This window comes from Meleagris gallopavo, chromosome 15 (genome assembly GCF_905368555.1).
Source record: "Meleagris gallopavo chromosome 15, MGAL_WU_HG_1.1, whole genome shotgun sequence".
NCBI lineage: Eukaryota > Metazoa > Chordata > Aves > Galliformes > Phasianidae > Meleagris > Meleagris gallopavo.
Window position 1 is genome coordinate 7,889,054 of NC_139418.1, and position 12,885 is coordinate 7,901,938.

A 12,885-nucleotide genomic window follows, 5' to 3' on the forward strand; every position below is an offset into this window, starting at 1 on the left:
GATGCGATGCCAGGTTTGTCGTGCAAATGAACACCCACTACCCAGGCCTGGTTCAGCACTTACCAGAATTAGCACTTCAGAAGGTATAGACTATACATAGTTTTGCCAACAAAACTTACACAAGAGAGCGTTTTATCTGAGGAAGGACTTTAATATGTAGACTACCACTGCATTTTGCAAGTATAAGGATGACAAGTCTAACATTTTTCATCAAGTCACCTATGCATCCCTAAGAAATCACCTCCAATTTTAATTTGGAGGCGAAAATATATCATCTCCTCTGCTCCAGCTCTGGAGTTCGTCCATGGAATGAAATGCCTGGCAGGCTGCTGGGACAGCTGCCTGTCAAAGATGCAGGAAGAATATCCTAGAAATGTTCTTTGGGGATATAAAAATACAATCAGTGTTCTCTGAGCTCAAAGTAATGGACAAAAATAAACCCAATTATTTCATCTCCAAAGAGACCTGAGTAACCTCCAAGTTAAAATCGTTCATTTGGCATATGAGTTAATTGAAATTAATTTGTAGGAAATGCATAAGAAGGGGTCTAATACAGTGTTTCGTTTCAAATCAAGGCAGGAGCCCTTTCTTTCCTGTTCTGTCAATTCAGAAAGGGTAGCCATACAGCAAACAGGACACACAATAAATTGGTGAGCACTGCTTCCTTCTGCCTCACTGCAGCCTTCAAAAGCATGACCTCGTCCCAGTGTGCCATGCAGGAGGCCGAGGACCAAAGGGGCTCACTGAGCCCACCATGGGGACTCAGGGCAGAAACAGCCCTCAGACTTAAGATATTCACTTGGTCTTACGCTGAGTTAGCACAGGTGTGCCACAAGGAAAATCTGAGTAGCTGACAGTGACTCAAGGAAAACTGTTCCTTTGCTGTGCAGAAGAAAAGGGGCATGAGCACTCACTGCCACAGTGGGAGGGCACGGAGCTGTGCTGCGTGCTGCAGTTTACACCTGTTACAGTTCTGAGCTGCAAGGGAAAGATGTACGTGTGGGCGTGAGCAAGAGCAGAGGGTGGGCATGAAACAAAAAAATGCCACCCATCTGCACTACCCCAGCCCACATCTTCCCTTCAGCATCAGTATTTTAGAGGACTTCTTTCCTTTTGCTTCTCCCCACAACAGCACAGAGGTGGGATTTGCAATAACTGGAGTCCCAAAGAAAAATGACACAATATCATATAATGCAAAATCTCTCAAAGAATTACTCTGTAAACATATTTGGCTCACATTAAGGGCCTGGTGCTGTTCTTTGCTATTAAAGTGATTACTCATACTCAATTAGGAAACTGTCCTTTGCCTCAGAAAGACAACAGTCCTCTTAACTCAGCCTGCATGCCACCCAGCCCATGACACATGTAGCCCCTCCTGCAGACAATAGCACACGAACAGTGTATTATTAGAACAAGGTGGAATATTTAGTTGATTGTATTATCATAGATTGATAAAATGACCTGCCTTGAAAAAGACATCAAAGGTCATCTACTTTCAACCCCCATGATGTGGGAAGGATCGCCAACCACTAGACCAGGCTGCCCAGAGCCACATCCAGCCTAGCCTTGAATGCCTCCAGAGACAGAATGGGATTACCCTTAAAACAGGTAATCAGAAAAAAAATACATATCTATATTAATGATATTTTAGAGTTTAAAAAACAAATAAGAAATTCTTAGCTAAAAAACCTTTGCAAAAAAACTGTTTCCCCAAAGAAACTTCACTGAGATCAGTACTTTTGACAATATTTTCCACATCAGCAAAGTCCAACATTTTAAATGGAAAAAGTTTAAAGCACAGCATCTTCAGCAAGCTTGACATGACAGCTCCATAGTCTCCTCTGTGTGACAAGAACTCTTCATCTTATTTTATTCTCCTCTAATCAGTGCTACCAAAAAAGAGCAGATATATCATATGCGGATGACTAGTCCTAGTCATCACTGACTGCACTTGAGACTGGCTCAGACATGAGAAAAGCAATCCAGTTACAAGTCTCAGCAAAGCTGCACTGATGGCATTCAGTGAAACCAGAAGCCATCCATCTGTCAAGAATGTGTGGCTCATACCTTCACCCAGCACATCACTAAGGCAGCTCAGCAATAGTGCTCTTCCTCTCCACTCCCTTACCTCCACAGTCATGGGATGCAAGAAAGGAACAAGAACATGGGTGAACCAATGCACCTTCCTAACCAAGTTGTAGAGACTGCTGGGGATCCTTTACTCAGTAGCTTTAAGACACTAACCAGGAATTCACTTCTCCAAGACCACGAGTGAGCTGGCCAGCACAACTAATGTCCTCTCTTACCTGACCACAGACTCGCCTGCTCTGCCCAGTGGCCTTGGTGGGTTTTGCTGCCAGGAGCCTTGTTCTGCCTGGTAGAAATGGAAGTGTCCCACCAGGTGACAGTCACAGCCAAGCCAGTCTTGTGAGGAATTTTTCTTGCAAGGCACCGATTAACTGAGACACTGACACATTCTTTATCCAATTTATTCCCATCCTACTCAAGCCACATCTAGTTCCACTTTCTGTCACTGCTGAGCTGATGACAACAGAAAAGTTGAGTCACTCTCCTGAAAAACTTACACCTCCATTTCTCGCATTGCTGGATTGTGCTGCTTCATCATTTGTGACACCTCAAATGAAACACTGCTGAGGGTGGACTGAGCAGTCTGAAAAGCCCATCTCATTTCACCTACAGATGCATACTGTTACACTGCTCTTCTGCACTACAGTGGGGGGAGGAGGATATTAAAAAGATGCTGTTTCTGACTCTAAGAAATGGACTTATCCCTACAGTTATCCAACTTCATGTCTCTCTGTATAAACTCAAGGTAAAAATTGTCCTTTCTCCTCACATCCTTTGCCAGTCTTGTCTATTTGGAGCAGTGACAATGATTTGATGCAGCCTTTGACTTCGCTGTAGAAGTCCTGGAGACACACGTTGTTAGTGGGTAACAGCGGGGGAAGATGAAAAGAACCTGTCATGGATGTTTGGAAAGCCTGTTTTTGGAAAGCCTGTTCAGCCTTCCTCTGGAAATGGTTATCCTCCACATCTCAGAGAGTAAATTCTTCTAAGTACAGGGAGTCATTCAGCTTTCTTCTAGCATTTGTGATTCCTAGTTGAAGCCAGAGAATCACTGACATAAATAAAGACTGCTAACATCTGAGTCTGCGGTTTCAGGAGGCTCCTTACTTTCTGTAGTGCACATCCACTAAATTAAAACTGGAATTGAATAAAAAAGTTGTTCCCTGATTCCCAGCATATTTCATATTTGGGGTCATTTTTTTCTGTAGCTCCACCTTTGGCATTATCAGAGAAAGAGTAGGTGTTAACAGAGGCCAGATGGACAAAACCTCCCCAGGCTACAATATACCAGTAATGTGGAGTGAAAGCCACCCAATCCAAAACTAAACTCTTGCTCAACACTAAATTCTTGCTCATCACTGTTTTGGACAACAGCCCCAAACTCTCCAAGTACTGCAAGAGTACATCTTCTTCCAGTCCACAACAACACCTGAGGAGCAGGAGATGCCACAGGGATCCAACTACTTCAGTCCAATAAAGTACCCCTCTTTCCTCTGTCCATTTCTGATAAAGGTGCTGCCCCCCTCCCATGGCACCTCCTGCCTTCATTACCATTGCTGTGTCCTTTTCTCCTTATAAGGACAAAGCTGCTAAGTAGTCCTTCAGTTATCAGGGACAGATTGCTGAATTGAACAGATTGCTTTAAATGAACATCACTCCAGCAGGTTAAGCACTTTGCTTAAATGGGTAAAAGTAAAAAGATGAAATTGACGTGTCACTTGAAAAAAGGAAATGGAGTCCAGCTTTGAATAGACAAAGACAAGAAGTGTTCTTTCACTGAAGGGTTATTTTACAAAATGAGTTTTTGAACTCCGTGGTTTTACAAACCCAACCCATAGGTGCTAAGTTTAGCAGGTTTACATCCCCGAGTGACGCAGGATTTGCAGATGGTGCGTGGCTCACAGCGGAAGCAAGCGCCTTGTCCCACGTGTCTGCAGACACACAGGTGTTTCTCCATTGCCATCCTGGCACGCACGCCCTGGCAGCCAGCATCGCTCAGCCTTGTCACCCCTATGCCAAGCTATTGCTCTGAACTTTCACAAAAACCAAGTTGAAATACTAACACCAAACTCAAGGCTGTTGCCCTGCAAAGGACACAGCTGCAGTTCTGCCCATGGGCTCTCCGAAAGCAAGCCCTAGTTGCAAGGTCCTGCACCAACAGCACATACAGCAAATCCAAGCCCCTCTCCAAACAGCCATGAGCAGCTCTGCCAGCTGAGCCCAGGGCGGTTAGCTCATGTCATACCTTCTGCAGAGCCTTGCAAATCGAGGTCTTTTCTCAGTCATATGGTATTAACAGTCAGGCTACAAAAAATGGTTGCCTTTTGCTTGTGAATGACATACCCATTCAATGTGTGCCAGTAACAGCAAAAATACCGAGTGATTTTTCTCCTAGATGCATGATTTTATCTTCTTGAGGAACACTGAAGCAAATTTTATTTTAGAGCTCTTGATAGCAGTAAGACAAAATGCAAACAAACCCAAGTATTTACTTCTGTATTTACAGCAGTAAAGTTTCTACGGGCTGCTCAAGGGTGACATTGTTCTGTTCCAGAGACATCTGTATGAGATCCTTCTGTGTACCAAGCTATGTTTGTATAAGAGCTCTGAGGAGAGAAAACAGCTATAAAACTTGAGGAGTTATTTGCTGTGACATTAGTACTATGAAATTTCGCACCTCACTGCTCTCACCTTCAGCAATTACTACCAGTTGGTAATCAGAATGCTCCAAGTCTTTCATTGCAGTATCAAGCCCCCAGCACAGGAAGCCAACAGAAAGATCCAGCAGGAGGCTGTTGGTCTCCAAAAGACCAAGATACAGCAGGAGATCAGTCAATAAATGAAAGCAGGAAGGGAGCCGAGTTCAGAGAGTGCATCCATAGTGGGGATGGAAGCAGACAGGCATGATTTACCTGACACTTGGACAATTGGTTTTGTGCTTGCAAAGACAAAGCAGTGTTATTGTTCCTTCATCACCACAAAGAGCTAAAACCACAATACCATACTGCCCTCCACTTACCTCTTCAGAAGAACCTTAAGTGTGTTTGACAGGGATTTGTACAGGACTAACATGCTTCATTCCTGGAGACATGTCATAAAACATTCCAACAGTTCAGTGCCATTTCTTCCCTGCCTAGAACACACTTTCCAGCTCCTCTGTTGTCAGCACACCAGAAAATAACCAGGGTATGGAAATTGGTGCCCCAGAATAGCACTGGCTGTACTTTCTACAATTGCCATCAACTACATTTTCTTTGTTGTCCATTGAGAAGGAAACACACAGCAGAGAAATATGCAATATAAATGCCAGGAAAGCAGAAAACCTTCATCTGATACACAGGTGTGATGGCAGCAAAGGCAAACCACAGCTCATGAGAGGGCTGATGAGCTACAGGGTGCCCAGCAGCATCATTAACACGGCACACAGTGATCCTCACCGAGCTTTATCTGAGACCCCCATTTTTACCAGTTCTCTAATAAATAATTAGCCATTACAGCACTCTCTGCAGTTCGTTTGCAGTGGGAGAAATGTGCTCCCGTGGCAGAGGTTAGCTCACAGCCCAGCAGGGACACTGTGGGCTGTGACGCGTGCAGTGACTCAGACCCAATCCTCTTAAACAAGGACAGGTTCCAGCTCCTGCTTTAAAAAAACTGCCCTGCTCCAAAGCAAACAGAGAAATGCCCATGAGGAAGGGTATTCATCCCAGGCATGGATGTGCTGCTCCAGCCAAGCGAGCAGGCAGTGAGAGGAACCTCACAGCCAGCATTTTGCTATCTGGGGCTACCCCTTGCTTGTACGAAAGCCTTTTCCACCCATTTCTCTGCCCCCCGTGGATTCTCATACTGTCTGCAGAAGCTGGGGGCTGTGAGGGAACAGAGGGGCAAAGCGGGGGGGTGAACCAGGACAAAGATGGGCTGCAGAGCACAGGCCGCAACAGGCCGCAGGCACTGTGCAGGGACATGTTCCGCTCCCCATCTGGAGGCCGCACATGACTGACTTTATGGTGTTGGAATAAGATTCCTCTCTGCGTTTTTATCGTTGCCATGAGATGGCTTTGTGGCCCATGAAACGCAAGGAGGAAGAAAGCCCCTGCTTTGAAGCCCTGCACCATGACACCTGCCTCTGTTTATCTGCAGGATCAGGACTTGAGAAGAAATCAGAATGTTTCCTGGCATAGGTGTACTTGTTTGTTTTAATTACTTCTTGGAACTATGACTAACAAAATCAGGAGAGGTGCACGGAATTAGTGCTGTGATTTCAGCTGTGTGAAGGGGTTAGAAGCTTTGTGTCTCACCCGTTCAAATTCATAGAATCAGTTGAGTTGGAAGGACCCTTAAAGGCCATCTGGTCCAACGCCATGCAATGAACAGAAACACCCACAGCTCCATCAGTGCTCAGAGCCCCTCCAGCCTGACCTCAGTGTCTGCAGGGTTGGTGCACCACCACCTCTCTGGGAAATCTTTTCAAGTGCTTCACCACTCTTATCATTAAAAAAAAAAAAAACCTTAAACTACGACTGCTACTGGAAGACCTGAGCCAGAAGCTTTCTGCTGCCCCTGTGCTGGAGTGGGAAAGCCACAGATTTGTGGGACATTCTAAGAGATGAAGGAGCGACAACCCCCTCAGAACTGCAGATTTGTGTAACCAACCAAACTGACTCATGCCTCTACAGCCATTTCTTCACACTGCTGAAAGATGACAGGTTGTGCAGAGAGAAGACTGGCTGAGAATATTCATCTTAAACTCATCTGCCTCCGCCTCTCTTAAAAAGTCAGTTAGTTGAGCAGCAAGCTGAACTGATCACCGTCCCCATGAGAACACGTGATTCTCCAGATCTGTACAAAATATATAAAGCACATGGCTATTACCTTCACTGGTTAGGAAGCTGATACCATCAGGGAAAGTCAAAAGGTTAATTAAATAATTACTTCTTGAAAAGACTGAGATGCTGCAAGAAGGAACACACTGTAATACTTTTTCAGCACATAGGCTCTGATCTTACCTAGGGTAGAGCTTGTTCTAAGCACTTCATAGCAGCAACAGAACTATCTCGAGATGACTGCACTTGCTTACATACAGGAGCAATACAGCAGAGACCCTTTCTGGGGGCAGTCGGAGGGAAGCCGCCACAGTACACAGCTTTTCCTGAGGGAAAGCAATTGAAATGTTTTGGTCCCTAATCTGGCTGCTCCAGCTGCCCAGGGTTTGGGGATGCAAGGATCTATCCATCATCCCACAGCAGGCATTTTAAGTCAACTCCAGCCCCGTGAGGCTATTCAGGACAGCCTTGGGACAGAAGCTGTGCTGAAAGGAGGTTTGGGCAGGCTGGGGATGCAGTGCGCTAAGGAGCAGGCCAGCTGGTTGGCAACTGCTGGGGAAGAATGTGCTCATTTCCATGTCCTAACACAAGCTGTGGGGCACAGGTCTGGAAAGGGTATTCAGGGAAGGGATGGGGATCTCTAGGGCAGAAGAATGGAGCAAGCTTATATAAGTGTCCCTCGGTGGGTGAGGCACCTATCCAGGGCAGGATCCAGCCACTGAGATCAAGCTCTGCTTAGGAAGCACGCCTGTCAAGAAGTGCAATTCCATAACCAGCTGTGCAGAGCTGGGCACCTCCCAGGATGCTGCTGCTGTTTTCAGCTTCTCTTCAATTGAATTACCAAGTTACTGAATCATTCCCAGGTCACTAAAAGTGAAGAAACCAAAATAAACTTGACACAGTGAGACCTTGAGGGCTGACCCTGAAGGCTGCTCTTCTTTGGATAAAACCGTGAGTTTCATGGCACTCCTGATGGAGGGAAAAGAGTAAATGAGCACACAGAGCAAGCTGCTTCCAGCAGGTTATTTCCAAAATAAGAATGACAGGACACGCTTTAGGTGGGCTATGAGTTCTCATCAGCCAGACTTTCCAGGTAAAATAAGCTGTCCAGACACTAATTGAGTCTGGCACCAGACACCCAGCAGCTATGAGACGTTACATGGCTCATTTTCTACAGTTTCATAAAGAACTGTTATTTCAACCAGCACACATACTTTGACCGAGTGCATTTTTAAAATTCTGCTCATATCAGACTGCAACTCCCTGAAAAACGGCATGAGGCTGGTTTCTGTCAAACTCTCTACTATGTAACCCATGCCATCACTTTCCTTGTGCTGGGGAGCAGGGCACTGGCTTACTTCATGTTGCCAGTGAAGTGCAGTTTCATAGAATCACAGAATCATTGCCCAGGGCCCATCCCTCCTGGCCCTGTGCACCTCCAGGGATGGAGCACTACAGCTCCAGGCAGCACTGTCAGCACCTCACTGCCCTTTGAGTAAAGAATTTCTTTCTAACATCTAACCTAAATCTCCTTTTTTTTTTTTTTAGTTTAAAGCCATTCTCCTTCTCCTATCACTATATGCCCATGTAAAAAGCCAGTCTCCCTCCTGCTCTGAAGGGAAGACATAGATCTAGTAGGCACTGGATGCCAGAGGCTTCACTCCTTATTTCTGGTAGTTCCGGAATGTGCATCCCACTGGGGATGAGATTTGCTGAAGCAGCAGGCACTACCCTGGACCAGGCATCAGCACCTCAGTTACTCCCTCACTCTGCTGCATGACACAGAAGAAAGCCTGAGCACAATCTGTTTGGCCAAGGCTTCTACATGGGACAAAGTGGTGCTGTGCTAGGTGGAAACATTCACTGAAGTGAGACACGGAGACTGTGGCAGGCAGCTCTTAATGTCAAAGCAGGAGGAAGGATGCTAAAAGAAGAGCTCAAGATACACCAGGTCCCATCCCTGCAGCACAGAGAAGCTTCCATACCCACAACTCCATACAGAGGCAGGAGTCTGACATCACAGCTGCTTAGCATTTGCAAAAAACACTGCAATGAGAAGCAAGGGGAAGCTGGTAGCTATGGGTATGCAGTCAGGAATTAGAGCAAATAGTAGAAGTACCACACAAATCTGCAGGTGCAGAACAGCTTGATTTTGAGCGTATTAGGAAGAAAAGAAATATTACAAGTTAGGCTGATCAGCCAGAAAATGGTAGAGTTGTTGATCATGATTCAGGAAAAGCAGATATGGCCAATAAATACTTCTGTGCTATTTTTAGGAGCCATATTATGTGGTGATGAACTTTTCCATCCCCACAGATCTCAAACAAAATGTTGAACAGCAATTACTAATGGTAGCCACTTCAAAATTAGCATGTCCAGATATTGTAACATTGCCTTTACAAAGATTTTTCAGAGGCCTGGGTGAGGAACTTTACAACTATTGGTAAACTTTGATCATCAGAGTTAACAAAAAAACCAATATTTTGAAATAACGAAATGGACGATCTAGGCAATTATAAACCTGCCAATCCAAGACTGATCCCCAGCACAGTGATAAAATGCCTCATAAAGAGTGCAATGCATCAAGAATTAAAGATGGGAAACAGAATTTGGCAATACAGTGTGGATTTGAGGAGAATAAGCCTTGCTATCTTTCTGTTTTCAGGGCTAATCAACAGCATTATTGCAGTAAGAAGTTGCTGTATACTCTGATCTCAAAAAACATTTGATTTGGTACTACTTTCATATAGAAGCAAGTGCAATATCAACTCAGTACAAGGCTCCTGAGCCAAGTTAAACTCAGTATAGTGAGGAGCCTCAAATGTGAATGCAAACTGGGAAATATTGTCCAACAGTTCTGGTTCTAATGTGGTCCTCTGGGAATCTGTTACTGGTTTCCTGATACTCATTTTATTTTTTCATCTGTGTCATGGAAAAAAAATATTGAAATTATCATTTAGAGTTCATTTGGATATATTTTGCAAGAAAACAATATGCATTTGTGTATAGCCTAGGTGAGGCAGCCAAAATAAGGAAGTACGAGCAGGACAAGAGCAATCTGGCTTTGGGAATAAATAACTCTGAAAAGGACACGAGGTCCCTGCTCATTGCCGCTCATTTCAAGTTCCTAATGCCATTTGTTATGGCTAATATAATTCTCAGGAACATCTTGAAATGGGAAGGCAGGTAACCAGGCTGCAATAGGCTGCTCCATACTGATGTTGGCATTTAAGAAAGATGCTGGATAGCTGGAAATGCATACCAGAAAAGCCACGAGGCTTATGAAAGAACTGGAAGATGCATTTTTACAATGCAATTTTTTTGGAGAATAATCCAGTTAGTTTGTTCCAGGACAGGCTGAAAAAGGACTTAGCATATCCTGTACGTACACACTCAAGAAGCAGGATGATACTATTCAGTGGCTGAATACTTTCTGGGGCTGAAAGTTGAATCCAGGCAAATTTAGACAAGTAAGAAGCACATATTTGACTTGCACTGACCACAGTCCAGCAGTGCAGTATGACTGAAAACACTCCTATCAGAAGGCAAATCACTGCAGATAATGGCAAGGTGAGAGCTGTGAGCTGATTAGAGGACAAGAGAGCACAAAGTGGGAGCTGCTCTGGAGAACCTGGCTAATGGAGGGCAAAGTGCAGACTGGAGAGATGAAATTGCAACGTGGGGGTGTTGCAGGAGCACCCAAGGATTGAGAAACGCATTCACTCTGATGTGTGTGGCAATTATTTGGTAGCTATTTGCCATCTCTAGTCACAGATTTCAGCCCTTCATTCTTGAAATACAGAAGATCATTCCGTGGAAGCAAGATTCAGCAGAAACCTGTGAACACTCATAACTGATTGAGATATTTTCTTTCCTTTCACATACAAAGCACCAAAGTCTCACTGCCTGTCTAAGCAAGAGAAACTTCTGATGCTCAGACAATAGGATTCTGGAAATCTGATGCTTAAAATAGAAAGAAGGGGAAGAAAAAAAAAAGACACAAACTATAAACCTCAGCTTGAGGAACAGAACTTACCTTCTCTCCATTCGTAATAGGAGAGAAAAGCATTACTCCTTTGTACCCCCCCCCCCCCCCCCGAGACTCCAAGCTTTTTCAGATGAGATGTAATCACTCTAGAGAGCTGTTGGGAGCTTTTGTTCAAGATTTCATGGATTTCATGCAACTCAGAGAGAAGCAAGTGCCACTTGGGAGCGTCGTGTCACACTAATTGCTGGGATAAAGGGATGCAAAGAGAAAGGTCTCTGTTCCCCAACACTGCCTGCCATGTCCCTGCTTACCCAAACGCTTGCTGACTTACTGGTGGCATTCAAGATGAGGTAGCCAACCACACCAGACACTCTAATTATAGCATGACCTGTTACTAATTACTGTTTGACTAACCCACTGCTGTTGTATTATCGTGCTAAATGAATGATATCCTCTGGCAACATTTACAGAACTAATTTCCCATTCAGCCTGAGGAGCCAGAGAATGAACAGAGGAAAGAGCTGAAGGTCCCACACACCCTGGAGGACTGCTGAGCAGGCTGGGAATTTTCTGACCACGGCATTTTCAAGGCATTCCACCAGTATTGTCAAACCCCAGATGTTTCATTGCATCATCATGCACAGTTTGGTAAGACTGCTGATCAAATCAGGCTGACAGGTCCGCTCCTTATTCTCAAGTGCAAAGCATCTCAGACTTTCCAGCAGCCATAGCCACCTCTAGAATGACACAGTCCTAGGTGTGCAATACTCACCCCCTCTGGCACACAGAAACGTTGCAGAGAATCACAAGCAACCATGCTGTACTTTTTCTTAAAATAATGGTGAGCTTTCAGCTTTGTTTCCCCTTTATAACAACCTGTTAAAACTACAGCAAGGTAAATACTACAAAAATACACATTCACATATTTAAACAAACATTCTCCTGTTTTTGGGTTTGCTTTCTGTCAATATCCTAGCAAAGGAAATGACTTTCAAGAAAGCTCATGGGAACAGCAGGGTTTGAACCAAACATTGTGCATTATTCATTACTAACAAGTTCTGAGTGTGCAAAGTCAAGGAATGGCTTTCAGTCATATGCACTCTGAAGTTACTGATAGTGAGGTCTTCCTAATTCTTGAGTGCAGCTGGACTTGAGTGTGCTAAATGGGTGTGGAGGTCACCCTGTGCTCGCTGCAGGAGGCACGGATGGGATGCTCGGTGGCACCAGGAGTGCCAGAAGTTTGTTATTTTGAAATCTGCTGGTTTTAAGCATGAAAAAGGGTCGGTCACAACCAGATAAACCAGCTTAAGGAAAGAGCTGAGATTTCTTAGATTCTGTATCTCAAACACCTACGCCATGCCTTTGTGGGTTAATCCGGGGGGCTGAAGTCTGATGTGGACACGGAGGTTATACATCTGCTTCATCTACAAGCTATCATTCGTCATTTTTATACCAATATTCCCTTACTTCTGCCACAGTGTTGGAGCCTTGCTCCTCGGTGATCTCAATATTTGTTATGCCCAATCCTTGTTGAATCCAATATCCATCAGCTGGGGTTTGAGTGTGACCAGCTCTGAGCAGAGAATCTGAACTATGCCATAGGAACTGGAAAGCAAAGTTAGTGAGTGTCACTGAAGAAGATGCAGAGGGGAATTCGCACCCTGCTCAGCACATCCTTGGATGCTCCAGACTGAACTGTTTTCACCACATTGTTTCCAGGTGCATACAAGGCAGCACAACAAGTACACAGCTGTGGGGGATAACACAGCACTGCTGCACACTGTGGAGCTGCTTATAAGTGCACAGAAAGAAGCTTTAAAAGTTGCTATTGTGATTTTATCCTCCCCTTATGGAGTACAGTGATACACAATGGAGAAGGATGAGCTGCAGCCTACAGATGCAGTTTAATATTTTGAGACCGCTTTTAAAATTTTCTATGTGGGTGTTTGCAAAAGGATCTATTTTATATCTCTTTTTTTTCCCCCCAGT

General features: G+C 44.6%; 1 protein-coding gene across 3 annotated transcripts in view; it reads right to left on the bottom strand.

Moving 5' to 3' along the window:
* Positions 1–12,885, bottom strand: part of HTR4 (5-hydroxytryptamine receptor 4) — a 101,218-nt gene that overhangs the window by 74,876 nt on the left and 13,457 nt on the right. The window lies entirely within an intron of this gene.